Raw genomic sequence first — 19366 nt, 5'->3', positions numbered from 1 at the left:
CTTTTTTTTCCTGCAGCAATCCTCTTACTTGGGTAGATAGAGTCTTTGACCAGCATATGTACATATTTTACTTCAGTTTTACCCTCACGTGCTCTTACAGATGCATCATCTGATTATGATGGAGCTAGTTTCTGTTGTTCAGAAATTATTTTTCTACGCCTGCCTTGACAGAAAGAGGAAAACATTCGAAACATATTGCTTACGCCGATCACATTTGCTGTATCCTGTGGTTATGCAGTGATAGAAGTTAACCATTTCTGGCTCTTGAAGGCTGCGCTGAGGATGCAGCAAATAGCTTAAAAAAATGACGACCGAATTCTGCGCGGGTTTATTCAAGAAGTCCCCTTCTTCTCCTGGGCGAAGCACCTTATATTCAACAGGGTTAACGCTCTAGTAGGTATGCAGGGGACGATGCTCTTAAAACACTGCCGATTGCACGTCGTTTCAAAATGCGGGAAATGGCAGGCGTTGGGTTTTTTTTTCTGTTCATCCGCCTACCTCGGTTAGGGCATAAAGAACTGAACTTTGCAGGTCTAATTTCCTCCCGCTTCCCCCTTTCGGGAAGGAAGGAAGGAAGGAAGCGCTAGGAGCGAGCCGGGAGGATGAGTCTAGGAGTGCTCCACCCCTCCAGGAGCAGAAAGGGGAGGCCGACTGACCCAGCGAGCAATTGCATTAGCAGTGACGCCTGTTTAGGCGAGGAAGGCTTTGCTGCTGAAGCAAGCAAAGAGGCACCCAAGATGGCCTCTGCTGCAGGAGCAGCCGTGGCAGCAGCAGCAGCAGAGGGCCAAAGGCTGGGGCAGGAGGCCGCGGTCGGCCGGCTCTTGATGCTGGTGAAGGAGGAGGTAGGCGCGACGGCCATGGCCGTAGTCCGCAGCTGAGAGGAGCTGCTGCCGCCGTCGTGAGGTGAGCTCTCCTCGGGTCGGGAAACAATAGGGCGGAGGCTGCGGCCTCCTCCTTTTTTCTCGAAGGAGGAAGGAGGAAAGAAAGAGAGAAACGGCGATGCCTGATTTTCTGTGAAGGAAACTCGGCTTTCTAATGCGCCTGAGAGACGATAGCTGTTTCTCTGTTCTGCATCTCCCCTCCTCCATTTTTTCTTTCCTTTATCTGGGTCTGTAGGCCTCAGGCTTCCGCCGTTCTCGATTTCTGTCGTATACCGCTCTGGTGCCTTCGAAGCCGAGCAGGGGAAACTGTCCGGTGTTGAGACAAGCCTTGGGAGGGAAGGTTTGTCTGTATTCTGGGCCGGAGGATGAAAGCAAAGTTAGGAGAGTACTATATTTGTTATATTATTAAATTGATAATCCTGGCCAAGTTTGCTTGGGCGTTCACTTCACGGACCTAAGGGAGAAATGCTGGTGCCATAAATCAATCCCTTGCTCTCTCTTCCTATTCCTAGGATATACGTGCTAGGTTGACTAAATCTTGAACATAGGATCTCCCTGCATGTGTCAAGTTCCGTGCTTGGAACTAGGAGTAGCCCCTATTCCAAGAGTCAGAATTTATTTAGTGTAAAGGGTCGGGATTTATACCTGTACGACTTGTCATTTTGCGTACTATAGTTAATTGCTGTGGATGGATTCGTTCCTCCCATCCTATTTTCCAATTTTGTTTAGTTAGTACATATAAAGAAGAATGTGAATTCACTACTATATATTTTAAAGTTCAAATAAACATCAATTTTGATCCATTTTTTGCTTTTCCTAAGGTATAAAACTTAGTTAATCGGTTTTGCAGTTTACTGAATTTTATTTTCTTCCCACATATTTTGAAGACAGTCTCAGGTAGATTGAGTTTGTGTAACCAGAAAAATAAGTAATTCATAAAAGTGAAATGGAATTTTAAATCTCTTATTGTGCATTAAGAAAATAGAGCAAAAATGTATTTGACTGGAAATGAGGGATACTGATTTAAATAGTCTACTGCCTTTATATGTAGCAAAAACAATAACTTTTTTATGGGAGAGTAGCAGGAAATGACATCTTGAGAATAGTTCATACTATTTTGTACATAATGTATAAAATTAAATTAAATTTTCTCTTTTTTCACCATGTTTTCTGAGAATGGATTTAAATGAACAATTATTTGTTAAAAATTAATACATTCTTGTATGCTTGCTTTTTTAAAAAATCAAAGTCTTAAAGCTTAAGAAAGCTATATCAATTTCCCTTCCTTGTGAAAACTATAAGTTTAAAAGTATATATTTACTATAAATCTCTACAGGTTTATAAAAATTTGTTTTCTGGTTACACAAACTCTTAATTTTTCCCCATTTTAAAAATTTGACTTATTTTTTGTCAAAATTTATATAGTCACCTCATCCGAACTGACTCTTGTTTTATGAAATTGGCTGTCAAATAAATGTAATCTATCAATCTATGTCATTGAAGCCATAGAAATAGGTTATAAGGCTCAAACAGACATTAAATGATAAAATAATAGAGTGGAAAAAGAAGTCTCATTTCTGATTACATTAACAATTTAATTATGGACCACTGTAAGGTGCTTTTTGTGGGACCTTTAAATGTATAAAAGTTTCAGGACTACATCTGATATAATTCCTGAATATTTATTTGTATTCTGCCTTTATTATTTTTACAAATGCCTCAAGGCAGCGAACATATTCAACACACCTTCCTCCTCCAGTTTTCCCCACAACAACAACCCTTTGAGGTGAGTTGGGCTGAGAGAGAGTGAAACCCAGCTGGGTTTCATGGGTAAGGCGGGACATGAATTCACCAACTCCAACTTTCTAGCCAGGTGCCTTAACCACTAATTATTTTTTACATAATTTAAACATTTAGATGCTATACAATCCTTTCTGACATCTTAGGTTGAAAGTATGCTAACTGTAATTGTACATACATTTTACAAATAAATATATTAGAATTTTAATTTGAAAGGCTGACTAACATTGATGGAAAGAAGTATCTCCTGTAGTCAGTAAAATTTACACCAAGTACTACGAAGAATGGCCTCAAAAAAAGGTGTTGACATACATATTCTCAAGCATGTTCTTGGATCCTGATCCATTTTAGCTTCCAATTATAAAGAAAACAACATGAATCTATTGTATGATAATGTGTCATCTTATACAGAACTTTATTCTGCGATTGTACAGTACAAGTTCACTACTAATTTGACCGTAGGTGGTTATAATATGAGGGAGATTTTAGTTTAGGGAAAATAAGTTTTACCTAAAGTTTTATTTACTTTTATAAGTAAATAAATCAAAAAGTAGTTGGAATAATTTGACACATATACACACACGTTAAAAAACAGGAGATCATGAGTTCTAGTCCCACCTTAGCCACGAAGCCAGGTGAGTGAACTTGGGCCAGTTATCTCGGTCAGCCCTAAGAAGACGACAATGGCATACCACTTCTGAAATCATGTCAAGAAAACTGTAGGACCATTCCAGGCAGTTGCCAGGAATCAACAATGACCTGAAAACATAAAATCATTTTAAAATGAATTAAAGAGAGATAGGGGCCATCAACAAGATAACCATATTGATGCACATTTTATTACAGAAATATTCAGTTGAAACTAGATATTTCCTGAATCTTTGGATTGTTTCTGCATAAACTTGAATTTTTCATTCTTAAGACATTATACATGTAGTAATTTTAAGAATTTCTATGTTATCTGTGATTATATAGTACTTGCTGATTTACGGATTTAAGTAAGATTTAAGTAAGAGCTAGCAAAATCAGAACCAAACTTTGTCTGAATTTTTTTTTTGCTATTTAATGCAACATTTTAAGCCTTTCAAACTCCTTGCATTTAGCTGTGCTTCTCATTGTCTTTTTAGTCTCCCTCTCTAAACTTCCTATCCAATAAAATGTGATATTACTGAGTTTATAATTATCATAATGACTAGCTTTCTTCCACTTAGCAATTTCTTTAAGTTCATGCACTGATCTTTTGAACTTCCTCTGAGCTTCTGAATTTCCTAGTAAAACATTCTAAAAAGAAAAAACATCCATTTTACCACCAAGAACAAAACACAAGATGGCTGAATAGGCAATTTACAGTGAGAAAAATTTGTCTTCATCTATTCTTTCTCTATCAGTTATTTATTTAAATGATCTTATTTTTACTCATCTTTCTAACTTAAAAACAGTTATATGATTTGGCTGAGGAAATCTGCTCCAGATATAAGTAGCCACAGCTTGGTAGACTACCATATATGCTTGTATTATATAGTCAGGAAATATTTGAAAACAGTATAAGACTTCTTTGGCCATGATACAAATTTTTAAACAATGACTACTTAATTACTTTATAAAAGTGTCGGGCTATGTTGAATACCCATCTATTATGTTTGACATTGGGGAAAAATAGTCACTGATCCACATAGTTTTTTTATTATGATTATGATTATGATTATGATTATGATTATTATTATTATTATTATTATTATTATTATTATTATTATTGATGCCTCACAGCTACTTATATTTTACAATTAGATGATCAATACTCTAATTATATGACTTTGCTTCTCAATTTACATAAAATATTAATCTATCTGATGGAGAACATGGCTTAACTTCAAGTTCTCTCAAAAGATATTTAACAGTATGATTCTTAATTTTTATGCACAATATCAGCATGACTAATGTAGCTCGACATGATCATAAGTATTAAAATATCTAATAATTAGATAATACCTAATAAGGGACGCAGTGGCTCAGGGGCTAGGACGTTGAGTTTGTCGATCGAAAGGTCGGCAGCTCGGCGGTTCGAATCCCTAGTGCTGCCGTGTAACGGAGTGAGCTCCCGTTACTTGTTCAGCTTCTGCCTACCTAGCAGTTTCAAAAGCACATAAAAATAATAGGGACCACCTTTTGTGGGAAGGTAACAGCGTTCCGTGCGCCTTTGGCATTGAGTCATGCCAGCCACATGACCACGGAGACGTCTTTGGACAGTGCTGGCTCTTTGGCTTTGAAATGGAGATGAGCACCGCCCCCTAGAGTCGGCAACGACTAGCACGTATGTGTGAGGGGAACCTTTACCTTTTACCTTTACTAATAATTAGCAGTGTCACATTTTTCTTTTTAGAATCCCTGGTGCGTTTCCTAGGAAGCTCTGTTGTAATGGTGGTTACATCCATGCATAAACCAAATTATTTAGATTATTCTGGTTTGTTTTAAATAAATATTTTGAACCTGTAACTCTTTCTCTGTAAGTGGCTTTAAATTGTTTGAATATAACCGTACTCCCATAATTTAATACAGATCTCTGATTCATTCCTCCCCAGTTTGTCAGGCCTTCTAAGTAACTAGCCAATATTCTGGCTTAATTGGGAGCATTTGTCAGTATGCTACATGTACCTCTTAATTGACAAATATGGACAACTATTTCTTTGCTTGCAAGAGTGTCTCTAGGATTAGGTTTCCTAACTTAATGTATCATTAACCTGATTCTGATAAAACTCTTTTTGCAAATTGGCCAAGATGTGCCAAATTGCCGGTTACCTTTATTATATCAGGAAAACTATATGTTACATGGGTATGACTATGTCTACTTTACTAAAAATAAGCATTATATAAATTAAGTATTATTTCAGATTTTTTATATTTAAAAAGTTGCAGAGAATATAATCAAAGAGCAATAAGAATTTAAAGGGGAAGAAAAAATGCTGAATGATTTTAATGGAAATGGAATACAAGTCCTCAACTTAAAACAGTTCATTTAGTGACATTTGAAGTTACAATATCACTGAAAAAAGTTATGTATTACCATTTTTCACACTTATGACAATTGCAGCTTCATGGTAACGTGATCAAAATTCAGAAGCTTGGCAATTGACTCATATTTATGACAGTTGCAGTGTCTCAGAGTCATGTGATCCCTTTTGCGACCTTCTGACAAAGTCAATGGGGAAGCCAGATTCACTTAACCATGTTACTAACTTAACCGCATGATTCGCTTAACAGCTGTGGCAAAAAAGATTGTAAAATATGGCAAAATTCACTTTAAAATGTTTTGCTTAGCAACAGAAATTTTGGGCTCAATTGTGGTTGTAAATTGAGGACTACCTGTATTGTTTTTGAAGTGAAAAGGCCTAAACAAAAGCTTCCAATAAACTTATGTGAATTATTGGGACATGCAGTTATGGGATTATACTGATGCATTGAAAAATGAACTTGAAACAAATACTAAAATGCAGTGTCCAAGAAAAAAAGTAATAAAAAATTATAAATGCTCTGGGAATGTTGAAAAAAATTATGTGAGATATAGATAGATAGATAGATAGATAGATAGATAGATAGATAGATAGATAGATAGATAGATAGATAATATAGATATCATTGATTTAAGTCTCCTTGGGAAGGCATTTGGCAGAGTTCTGATTAATCTTTTCAGTGAACAAAACTTGCGAAATGCTGTATAGTTTTATGCAGTTTAGAGGGTATATAAGCAAGTCACCTTCTTTAGCAAATATTTGACAAATCTGTGAGAACATCTGATTTCTCTTTGGTTGCTTAATATATTTATGAATAAATTTATAAGGAATGCTTTTAACGTTAGAAGTATATAGTGATTATAAAGTGGTTGTACTAATTTGTGCAATTGATACTGTTTTTTGGCTGAAAATCTGTATAACTTGCAGCAAATTAAGCTTGCAACAAAGAGCATTGGTCCTACCTCTGTTCCTTGTTGGGTTTAACATGGAAAATACAGTGAACAATTCCAAAGTTTTACACAAATAGCAAAATGTAGTACATACAGTAAATAAATTTGTTTACTTTTATTTATTGTTTACCAAAGATGAGAAAATAGATGAAGAAATGTCAAAATTTGGAAATGTTCATAGAATAGGTAACATTTCAGGGAACTAAAGTTGAAAAGGGTACAAGGAAATAAGAGTTAGTATGTTGGTATGTTAAAAGGAACATGGAAATTTGAATTGGTATGGTAAATACGTTAAGAAAAAAATGTAAATTGCATGCTGTGAGAATGGGTCATTAAAGATAGATATTATATTAAGGCAATGTCAACTTTTTAATAACCACATAGATTTTTTTCCAAGATGATTTCTTCTGAATCCGATCCTTCAGATATTTCAATAATGCACCTATTGCCACTGTAATTGAGTCCACATACCTTGCTGGTGTTTGTCCTTCCTCTCTTTCCTTCCACCTTTCTCAGCATTGTAAAATTCTCCAGAGCATTAGGTCTTCTCACAATGTACCTGAAGTATAACAATTTGAACCTGCTTATGCCTTGAGTGATTTATTTGATTATCATTATAGTTCTATTTGCTACCTACAGTATTCATGGAATATTTTCCGCCTCAAAGAATAAAAGCATCAATACTATTTTTGCTTCCATAAAGTTTCAAAAGATAAACCATTTTCTGATCTTTGTTGATATAAAAACTTTCTGATATCTGAATAATCTTTCTAAAGACTTCATGGCTACTCTACCGAGAGTGATAATCTATGGTGTATTTCTTGATTGTAGGATTCTTTCCTACATCCTAATTGATTTAGGATAATTGATCCTAAACCGCTATCTTGCCACTTCAGTATTTTCATTATCAGTGCTAATGCTGGTTGTTGTACCTGTTGTCATTGGTTTGGTCTTCTTCAGGTTAAAAATTTAATCACATTATTTCACTGTGTTCTGATTTTCATTACTGTAGCTTACAAATGGTTTGCATTTTCACCCACTTTTTATTTTAGATCTTATAGCAACATTTTAGACAGCTACAGTTCAGACTAGAAAACAGCACACTTCATGTATTTGCCAGTGCACTCCATCTACTGCCATGTGCCCTAAAATTATATCCACCTATTTCTCTTTAGTGGGAAAGGCTAAAAATCTTCCAGACAAGGCTGCAGTAGCACAAGATATGAATAAAAAAATATAATTTCTTAAAGGGATTGTCGACCTGGTGGTCTCTACCACGTACTACCATGTAAAGCTTAGTTTTTGTGGTTGTCAGAAAAGGTAATCTATGAGCTGTCTTCAGTCTTGCACATCTTATATCTAGTTTCCTTTGTTCTAAATCATCAATTCCTAATCCATATTGCTAATTCCTCATACTCTGCTCCAATCACTATATTTTATTATTTTCAGTTTACTTTAACTTCCTCTTTTTTTTATTCTGGTTCTGATCAAACAGGTATGAATTGAAGAATTGAATGAAGTAGAAATTCCTTACTAGTAATCCTTGACTTATGACTGATTATGTATTGATGGTTCAAAGTTAAGATGGCCTTCAAAAGGGCAAGTCACTTTCAGCCATCTTAAATGTTACCTGCATCCCCATCACATGACCACATTTCAAGCAGTTGGCAACCTGTCCACACTTATAATGAGCTGCCAAGTGTCCTGTGATCATGTGATTGCCATTTACAGGGAAGATGGCAAGCTATTGCTCCCTGCTAAGAGAACTCCCTATCATTTTTGGACACTCAGAGAGCTTAGCCTGATAGAGGTTAGCCACTCTACCAGGCAGCAGAAACAGGACTTGAAACTCAAAAGTCTTGAGCTCTTTTTCTGCACCTGGCTGAGACATTCTCTTCCGCACGCAAAAGGGCTCAGCTCCTGCTGTGCTGCAGAAACAGGACTCATATCCCAAAGATCTGAGCTCTATTTCTGCAATCTGAGGCATTCTCTTCTGCATGCAGAAGAACTCTGGAAAGCTAGCAAACACTATCATTCAGAAGGTGCTCACTAGCTTTCCTTGACTAGGAAGGGAGGCAAATGCGATCATTCTTGCAATCATTTTGAAGGCCAGCTCTCCAAATTGTGTGATTTGGAGAAGGAGGCTTCCAAATGATTGTGAGATTGGGGTGCACTTGCAGGATAGAATGAAGTAGCCTCAGTAGGAAGGCCAATGCTCGCTATGGAATATGCATCTGCAGCTGTTAGAAAAAGTCAAAATTAAGTTGACCAGGGTGTAGTGGGCTGGAGAGGAACTTATCCTGGCACTCCACTTAACAATTCTTGATGATCACAGCTGGGAGAGCTAAGATTTCAGTTATTGAGTAAAGCAGTCACAGCATCTTGTTTAATGACTGCTTTGCTCAGCTATCAAAATTCCAGTGCCAATTGTGGGCATAAATTGAGGACTACCTCACAATAATTTACCATTTACCGTGCTTCTTTCCCAATTACTCGGCAAAATGATATCCTGCCTGGTGATTGTGTCATGGGCAAGACTGCATTCCCGGCCTTTGCAGTGGCTTCTATTACCAAGCCAAAGAACCGGCCTCAACAATGCTAATGTACAAATCAGGGTTCCCCAGAAGGTACTCAGATCCTTGGAGTGGTGGAGGTCGATAGCCATGGAGAAGGTATGTTCTTTCAAAAAACACCCCCGCCTAATCCTGACTACAGACGCCAGCCTCTTTGGCTGGGGCTCTCATCTAGAATCTCGAGTAACCCAGGGTCGATGGTTGTCAACCTATCTCCTCAACGACATCAATTGCTGGAATTGAGAGCTATAGACTCTGCTGTCGGGTCACCACAGCTATCGGGTCACCATGTCCTGTTGTTGACGGACAACGTCACAACCAAGGCACACGTGAACTGTCGGGGCATGCGTTCCAGGGTACTGATGTGCGAAGCTGCAACAATAAGACTGTGGGTGGAGAAACATCTACTTTCCTTATAAGCAGAACACATCTCCAGGGTTTCCAACACTCAGGCAGACTGGTTGAGCAGAACAACCATTGATCAGGCAGAATGGCAATGTCACCCAGGCCTGTTCAACTGACTGCCAAATTCAGTCAACCTCAGGTAGACCTTTTCACCAGCCCCACAAATGCACAACTACCACAGTTTTACACCAGATTCCAGACACCAGGGGCCGAAGGGACCAACACCCTCCGTTGCCACTGACCTCAGGGCCTCTTATATGCCTTCCCGCCAACTCCTCTAATACTGAGGGTCATCAGGAAAATCCTGGAGGAGAATGCGGAGGTCCTCCTCATCACCCCTCACTGGTCCAGACAGACCTGGTTCGCGGACCTAGTAAACCTATCAATTTCGCATCCCTGGAGGATCCCTCCAGACAGGATATCCCTCAGCCAGGGAGTCATTATTCATCCAGAGTCATCTGGCACTTGAAAGGGAGATCCTGAAGAAGGACCGATTCTCTAGAAAACTAATCTCTACCATCCTAGCTTCCCGACTTCAGTCAACAACCCACATATACAACACCACATGGACTTCACTTTGTCACTGGTGCACAAGGAGTGGAATAGCCCCAACGTCGGCATCCATCCCTCAGGTTCTTCAGAATGGACTAAATTCTGGATTAGCCACTAACACCCTCCGCAGACAGGTAGCAACTGTCCTGATCTGCGATGGAGCCGCAACCCTCTCTCGACATCCAAGGGTTGTAGCTTTCTGAAAGGGGCATCCAATCTACGACCTCCACGAGTACACAGATACCCCTGTTGGGAACTGTCACTAGTGTTAGAGTCACTTACTGGCCCTCCACTCAAACCTTTAAATTACGCCAGTCTCAAGCTTATGATCTTCAAGGTCGCCTTTCTCATAGCTATAACATCCGTTAGGAGAATCTCTGAACTGGTGGCTCTCTCAGTGAGAAAGGACTTGTGTATCATTTATCCAGACAGAGTTATTCTCCGCCTGGACCCGACATTCATGCCAAAACTTAATATCTGGTTTCACAGGGCCCAGGAAGTTATCTTACCTGACCTTTGTCTGAAACCCAGCGAACATCGATGGCATTCCTTAGATGTTCACAGGGCCCTGCACGAATACATCGCCAGGATGGCACCGTTCAGGAAGGCGGAATTATTATTCATCTCATTTCAGCCCAGGTCCATGGGTATGAAGGTGACTCCATCTACCATCGGTCAATGGCTCAAGGCCTGCATAGCCCTGGCCTACGATCATCAGGCCCGATCACAACCTGGCCACTTTATGGCCCACTCAACAAGAAGTGCAGCCACTAGGGCGGCTTGGGCCACTCAAGCTTCAATATAGAAATTTGCAGGGTGGCTACTTGGACCTCGCCCTCACCCTTCATCAGAAATTACAAGCTAGACAAGTTTGCTTCGGCTGAGGCTGCTCCAAATCAAGACCTTGTTAACAAACTGGAACTCAATAGGAAGGAAGACATGTGGTTAAACAAATTTCAACTCAGTCTCTGGACAATCAGACGAAGTTAACACCCATTGCTTGGACTCTCACGCAGCGCACATAGAACGAACATTCAGGTGAGAGCAACGTTCCTTCTCTTCCCTTTCAAATGAACGTACGTTCTATGTGCGCTGTGTGAAAGTTTTACTTTACTGCGTGATAGCTTTGCATCATTCTCTTCAATGACTCATATTTAATTGGTTACTTTTTAGTTTTGGGATTTGTGTGAACAGATCCATTTTAGATAGTATTTGTGTGGAAATGGGACCACAAACTGCAAGCACTGCTATATATCCAAATTTCAATAGGATCTGTATATGTTATAAACTAAGGGGACTGATTCAAATGATTTTAATATAGTTACTTTTTTTTTAATGATACGTTACCATTTAGAACAAATGTTCTTATAGGGTTGCATATGAAACATTTAAAATAAAAACCGTAAATGTATCTGAACAGGCTAAATGTATATAGGTAGTCCTCAATTTAGAATGATTTCAGTGATTGTTCAAAGCTGTGGTGGTGCTTAGTGAAGAGACTGGTCACTGCAGTCGTGTGATCAAAATTTGGGCACTTGGCAGACCACCCACATTTATGACTGCAGGGGCACTTTAACTCCCCCTACCTCTCCCATCTCTCCCATCTATGCCCTTTTGACCCCCTGTACTCTGTCCCCTGATGCCCCAGCTGAGATACACCATCTTCTTTCTCATTCTTCTGATCAAGCGTGCTCAGCCTGGCCTTTTGCCAGGCAGCTGCTGGCTATACCAGGCTTTTTTCCCCAGACTGAACACAACGTTTTTCTTACAAGACCTGGGAAAGATGGCTTCACATTTACAGCAGCTGCCTCGTAAAGGGCCAGGGTAGGTCCACCTCATCAGCAGTGGGAGCAAGAAGGCCAGCTGGGGTAGCAGAGTGCAGGGCAGCAGGAATCCTGAATTGCAGGGTGTGAGAGTGTCTGGGATATGTCTTCATGGGTCCCCCTGTGCTGCTGAGCCACACTGGGACTGGGCTTCTCACTGCCCTGTGGTTCAGGGGCTTCTTGCAGCCTCAGAGTCACAACGCCCCTTTGTACAACAGCGTTAGCATTTTGCTACTACCTAGTGCCATCTGGATTCTTCAGGCCAAATATAGCAACCTGTGTAAAACTCAGTATAAAATAAACAAATAAAAAACTTGTAACTCTTATTCTCTATTCCATCTACCACCACAATCCCGAAGTAATATGCAGCAAGAATATCAACTCATTTCGTCAGGGTATCTAATTTGATTTGGGATTCAAGTCAGAAGCCTTATACACTGTAAGCCGCCCTGAGTCTTCGGAGAAGGGCGGGGTATAAATGTAAACAAACAAAAAAAAAAAAGAAGCAAGATTCAAAAATCTAAAGGATGCAAGCCTGGAAACTTACAAATGGCTGTAATTTTTGTATCAGAATGCTAACATTTCTAGACATGGTATGCTCTCTTAAGAAAATAAAGCATAATCAATTTATAAATGGTAAATGCAGTTTTTGGAACTAAACCGATTTTACATGAAGGACAATTAAAATTCTGATAATGAGTATGCATCTGCTGTACATATAAACTTAATGATAGCTTGCTGTGAGTTTTATATTAAACCTGCTTCAGTATACGGAAGCGTATGGTACAAGATTTGTTTCCCAGTCTCCATTATACCCATTGAACAGTGAGAACTTAAGGAGACTAAATAGTGACTTGCTCAAGCTCACTTAGAAACTGGATCCAAATCTATTATTATGATCTCACTTCTTGAACCTTTAGCCCATACATAATTCAAAAATCACTCCTGTGGGACTGTTTTAGAAAGGCAGAAATACGGCTTGTCTTATTTTTTAAGATGTCTTTTTTTTCAAAATCCTTTAAATTCACAATTATATAGCTGCTGTATGCTCTACATGCCTCACTTTGAGAGGGAATAGTAAAGACATTAAATAAAAAATGCAAATAACTATACACAAAAAGATTGCAGGGAGAGGTTATTTTTATTATGAATATGCATGATCTAAGAATAAGAATCAATTGGAATCATGTAGAAGATAGTTTACCATAATTGATAAAATGTCAATCCAACATATCTTGCTTAATGTTACTGTTATGTCCATTGCATACAGCAGTAATGAATCATAGTTAAGTCATTATGAGGCGGTTAAGTTGGGCTTTGTTCTTATTGGCCAATCACCTGACTTGCATGTGGTACTTATTTGAATAGCCAGCCTTATATAAGAATACACCAAGGGACAGGACATTGGCATTTTCAGGCAGGCAGGGAGTTTGGGTGTGTAAGCTTAAATTCAAGCAATGGCTGCTACCACCTGGAGAAGCAGGAAAAAGAGACAGATATACCGGAGGCAAAGAAACAGGGCTCAGTATAGGCAGAGAAAGCCTAGGGTTGAAAAGAGAAGTGCAAGGCATGCAAAACGTGGCTATGGAAAGAAAATCTCCAGAAAACCTCCCAGGAAAATGCAGAAGATGAGGCTTGACAGTGTCCGAATGACCAATGAAGCACAAAATATCTTGCATTTTTGTGTGCATGACCTCTACAAGAAGGTGTCCTTGGCAGCTGAGCGATTGAGAAAGAAGAAGCGTCATGTCTCTATTACTGTCTCAGATGTAAGAAATGCCCTGAAAAAAATCATGCCAAAGAAATATGACAGAAAGTCTGTATCCTCCATATCGTGCAAGTGCCATTAGAAAATAATCTCTTTCCTCTCCTACAATAGACTTAGAAATGAAGGAATAAAAAGGAAGGGGGGAAATCACCAGTCTGAGATAAAATCAAATGCTTTGCCTGCCTGAAAAAACAGTACCTTCAAATTTCCAAGCAATCCTGTGACCTACCTTTATTACTAGATCAACAACATTACTAGTAATGAACTCAAGGATAAACAGAATCTAGCAAGATGATTATCATATTGCTGTTGTGCTGAATTAGAGAGATAACTTACCTGTTGTCAGAAGAAAATTACTTCCAAAAGTTGTGGAATATCAAGGACTCTGATCAGCCATATGGAGCATGTGAGATGTACCCTGAAGGGAGATATATTCCCTTTGTCAATAAAACAGGATTTGTGCAGGATAATACATCTTAGTATGTGTCTTTTATATTGGGGTAATGATGACATGTTTGTCAGGCTGTGTTTACATGTCATTCAGTCTCCAGAGCTTATAACTTTGATCTCTGGCAATGTTCTGAATGCAACACTAATTTGAAATTGACCATGATTGCTGTCTTTGTAGAATTTATAGAATGCAACGTAAGTCATTTTGTTGTTAAATTTGTCTGTTACTATAATTTTGATTTGTCTTTTTAAATGTGGTAGAAAAGATGTTTTTATGCCATTCTGTTTGAGACGCTTGTATCCAAGTACATGTTCAGATTGATCCATTTATTCAGCAAATATATTTTAAATATTGATCAGATAATAAATGTTATATTTGAAGTGTTTGTCCCTTCTCCAGTGTTCCCGCTATATCTTCCATTAGACAAAATCACTGCAGATACATGGTTTTGAATTTGAAGCGTTTACAATTTGAATGCTTCATGTGTGCTAAGCAAATTATTTGTTTAGGTGTCATGTGAAAATTTCATATATTTATATTTTAAAATTTATAAATTATAAATTCAAAAGTGTTTGATTTAATATCTAAAAAGCATTTCAGTTCATCTCAAAGTACTACTCCAAAACAGGTGATAAAGAGCTTGTGTTTCTCTCTATCCCTAAAAGGTCTATTCTTACGTTTTTTATCCTTCTTTGCAGAATGTGCCTTCTTTTGTTTATTTCTCATCCTTCAAAGCACAAAATATTGGAAAAAAGAGTACAAAAGTTTCCTCTCAGCCCTTCTTTTTTGGGTGTCAGTAGTAGAGAGGAAAAAGCAAATAGACCTGAGGAGCTGAGGAAAACTGGAGAAGTGAAATTATAAGGAAAAGGAACAATTGAGGTTTGAAAGTAGAACTCAGAAATCGCCTGACAAGTCAATTAAAAATTGAAATATTGTTTTAAAAGTAACCTGTTGTTAGAATGAAGCAGATTATTTGAAAAATATGTGGAAATATATATTTTCACTAGAAGTGGTAGAAGTAGGTAAGCTTTCAAAATAGCTGCTGAGAGTCAGGAAAACAGCAATGTGAGGTGGTGGGGAACAAAACGACATCTAAAAAGCATATGATGAAAAACAAAATTGGAATAATCTTTGTGTTGTGATGGTGTTGAATGACTGGTACCTACGACCGATTCCAGAAGTTCTAGCTGTCTCAGTGCCCGCGTGCCCACATAATCATGAATCGTGCACCTGGCAACCAGTTTGCACTTAACAATTGTTGTAGCATCCCACAGTCACATAATCACCATTTGCAACCTTCCCTGCCAACTTTCCACAAGTAGTCAATGGGAAAGCCAGAAGGGTAGGTTGCAAGTCAGTCTTGTAAGTCCCCCCGGCCTTCCTATACTCCAATTGGTCCTTGGCCTTCCTGTGCTTGTGCTGCACCATATTTTATTTATTTATTTATTTATTTATTTATTTGATTTCTATACTGCCCTTCTCCCGAAGGACTCAGGGCGGTGTACAGGCAAGAATAAAACAGACGGTACAATATACAAATTTAAAATGCAGTTAAAAAACTTATTTTAAAATTGGCCTGAGAAGTAAAATATATAATAAGCTAAAAAACCCCATTTAAAATTAATTTCTAAGAATTTAAAAATTTGTTAAAATCAATTTAAACCAGCCCCGCGCGAATAAAAAGATATGTCTTCAGTTCATGACGGAATGTCCAAGGTCAGGTATTTGGCGTAAACCCGGGGGAAGTTCGTTCCAGAGGTGGGAGCCCCCACAGGGAAGGGCCTTCCCCTGGGGGCCGCCAGCCGACATTGCTTGGCGGACGGCACCCTGAGAAGTCCCTCTCTGTGAGAGCGTACGGGTCGGTGGGAGGCATGTGGTAACAGCAGGCGGTCCCGTAAGTACCCAGGCCCTAAGCCATGGAGCGCTTTAAAGGTAGTAACCAACACCTTAAAGTGCACTCGAAAGGCCACAGGTAGCCAGTGCAGTCTGCGCAGGAGCGGTGTTATATGGGAGCTACGCGGAGCTCCTTCTATCACCCGCGCAGCTGCATTCTGGACTAACTGAAGCCTCTGAGTGCACTTCAAGGGGAGCCCCATGTAGAGAGCATTACAATAATCCAAGCGAGAGGTAACGAGCGCATGAGTGACCGTGCACAAGGCATCCCGATCAAGGAAGGGGCGCAACTGCCGAACCAGGCGAACCTGGTGGAAGGCCCCCCTGGAGACGGCCGTCAAATGATCTTCAAACGACAGCCGCTCATCCAGGAGGACACCTAAGTTGCGCACCCTATCCTTTGGGGCCAATAACTCGCCTCAACAGTCAGCCGCGGCTGCAGCTGACTGAATCGGGTGCCGCATCCACAGCCACTCCGTCTTGGAGGGATTAAGCTTGAGCCTGTTTCTCCCCATCCAGACCCGTACGGCTTCCACACACCGGGACAGCACTTCAACAGCTTCATTGGGGTGGCCTGGGGTGGAGAAGTACAGCTGGGTGTCATCAGCGTACAGCTGGTATCTCACCCCAAAGCCACTGATGATCTCACCCAACGGCTTCATATAGATGTTGAACAGAAGGGGCGGGAGAATCGACCCCTGCGGCACCCCACAAGTGAGGTCCCTCGCGGTCGACCTCTGCCCCCCTGTCAACACCGTCTGCGACCGGTCAGAGAGATAGGAGGAGAACCACCGATACACGGTGCCTCCCACTCCCAATCCCCCCAACCGGCGCAGCAGGATACCATGGTCGATGGTATCAAAAGCCGCTGAGAGATCTAATAGGACCAGGGCAGAGGAATAGCCCCTGTCCCTGGCCCTCCAGAGATCATCCACCAATGCGACCAAAGCTGTCTCCGTGCTGTATCCGGGTCGGAAGCCGGACTGGAACGGGTCTAGATAGACGTCTTCATCCAGGTATTGGGGAAGCTGTCGCCACAGCATTTCTACAACCTCCGCAACAAAGCGAAGGTTGGAGACTGGACGATAATTACCCAAAATAGCTGGGTCCAGGGAGGGCTTCTTGAGGAGGGGTCTCACCACCGCCTCTTTCAAGGCGGCAGGGAAAACCCCTTCCAACAAAGAAGCGTTGATAATCTCCTGGAGCCAGCCTCGTGTCACCTCCTGAGTGGCCAGTACCAGCCAGGAAGGACACGGGTCCAGTAAACATGTAGTGGCGTGAAGTCTCCCCAACAACCTGTCCACGCCCTCGGAGCCACAGGGTCAAACTCATCCCAAATGGACTCAACAAGACGTGTCTCTCTCCCTCGCTTGGATCATCCCAATTTCGGTCCAGACCATCCCGGAGCTGAGCGATTTTATCGTATAGATAACCACTAAACTCCTCAGCACGCCCCTGCAACGGGTCATCCCGCACCTCCTGATGAAGGAGGGAGCGGTCACCCAAACAGGGCGGCCGGGCGGTTATCTGCCGACGCAATGAGGGTGGAGGCATATGGCGCCTCGCCTCCTCATTGCCACTAGGTAGGTCCTAGAATAGGACCTAACTAGTGTCCGATCAGCTTCGAACGGCTGGACCTCCAGGTGCTCTCTAGACGCCTTCTCCGGCGTTTCATCTCCCTCAGCCCCTCGGAGAACCAAGGGCCAAACGAGATCTGCGCCGGGTCAGAGGTCGCAAAGGCACGACACGGTCCAAGGCCCCAGCCGCGCCCGCTCCCAGGCCGCAACTAGTTCCTCAGTCGTGCCGTGGGCCAGATCCTCAGGAATGGCCCAAGCTCCGTCCGAACCTCTCAGGGTCCATCAGGCGCCTGGGACGGAACCACCGTATAGGTTCCGTCTCCCTGCGATGGTGGATGGCGGTTCGGAAGTCTAGTCGAAGGAGAAAATGATCGGACCATGACATCGGTTCTGTTACTAAATCATCTAATTCCAGATCATTTAACCACTGACCAGAGATATAAATCAGGTCCAGTGTGCCTCCCCCCATGTGCGTGGGGCCATCATTTACCCGAATCAGGTCCAAGGCCGTCATGGAAGCCTGGAACTCCCGAGCTGCAGTCGATAGCAAGCCAGCCGATGGCAAGTTGAAATCCCCCATGGCTATAAGTCTGGGGGTCTCAACCGCCACAGAGGCAAGTACCTCCAACAGCTCGGGCAGGGCTGTGGTCACGCAGCAAGGAGCCAGGTACGCGATCAACAAGCCCAACTGATTCCTATGGCCCCACCTCACATAGAGGGATCATCCATCCAGCCTCTGCTCTCATGCAACACGCACCAAGCCTCCCATGCCTTTCCCCAAATCATGCACACCTAGCACCAACCTCCTCAGGGCCACACCTGGCATTTCCAGCCCCTCTGCAGTACCCCTGCATTCCTTATCTGGGAGTTCCACCATTTCCCATTTGATGACCATTACATTGTAGGTTATGACAGCAATTGGGATTGTTAGGATTGTTGTCATTAAGTGATATAGTGACATGATGCTTTATGACCGTATCATTTAGCGATGGCAGTCCTGCTCCCAATTGCCATCATAACTTGAGGACTACCTGTATTGTTACATTATGTATAATTTCTTTTCTGTGTCTTAACTAAATGATCCAGCTGTTCTAAATACATGCAAATTTAAAAACCATGCATGTTATTAGGATTTTTATATACAATAAGTCATATGATTAGTCTTTTAACAACTATTGGAAGTTATGACAGCTTGGAAAGAATGTTTTATGGTCTGTAAAACTCTTCCAGCCATTGTGCCACCCTTCCTTCCCCCAAAATCATAGATCATAGATCTATGACACATAGATCATGATGTGAGTGTTTGGCAACTTGTTCACACTAATGACTGGTTGTTAAGTGCCCTGCAATCATGTGATTGCCATTTACAATATTCTCTGCCAGCTTCCCAAGAAAGTTAGTGGGGAAGCTGGCAGAGAAGCTTGCAAGTTGCTGCGGTCTGCTGAAGGATTTCCCCTTCCCATGTGTGGGGCAGGTGGAAGTGGAAATCCTTCTTTAGGCTGCAAAAATGAAGCTCAAACCTTTGGGGTCCCAGTTTTGTTAACGCCAGCCCAGCATAGAAGTTCCCTTCAGCAAATCCTGCAGTAGGCTAAAGAAACAAAACAGAGATTATGAAAAAATGGAAAAGGTTCTTAACAAGCCTTAAATGTTGAGGAATTGATGTATGCTCCACAGATATTGAACTT

At 41.1% G+C, this 19366-nt stretch overlaps 1 protein-coding gene across 2 annotated transcripts in view; it reads left to right on the top strand.

The window, feature by feature from the left end:
* Positions 1 to 691: 691 nt before the first annotated feature.
* The window catches only part of RC3H1 (ring finger and CCCH-type domains 1), a 71058-nt gene continuing 52383 nt past the window's right edge, over positions 692 to 19366 (top strand). The window contains exon 1 of one of the 2 annotated variants that reach the window (XM_058178511.1): positions 692 to 903. The gene's annotated coding sequence lies outside the window, so the exon portion shown is untranslated. The remainder of the gene's footprint in view (positions 904 to 19366) is intronic. The other variant, XM_058178510.1, reaches the window with a different exon arrangement.

The sequence above is a fragment of the Ahaetulla prasina genome, chromosome 3, assembly GCF_028640845.1.
Source record: "Ahaetulla prasina isolate Xishuangbanna chromosome 3, ASM2864084v1, whole genome shotgun sequence".
Classification (NCBI taxonomy): domain Eukaryota; kingdom Metazoa; phylum Chordata; class Lepidosauria; order Squamata; family Colubridae; genus Ahaetulla; species Ahaetulla prasina.
This window is presented reverse-complemented; position numbering and strand designations above follow the sequence as displayed.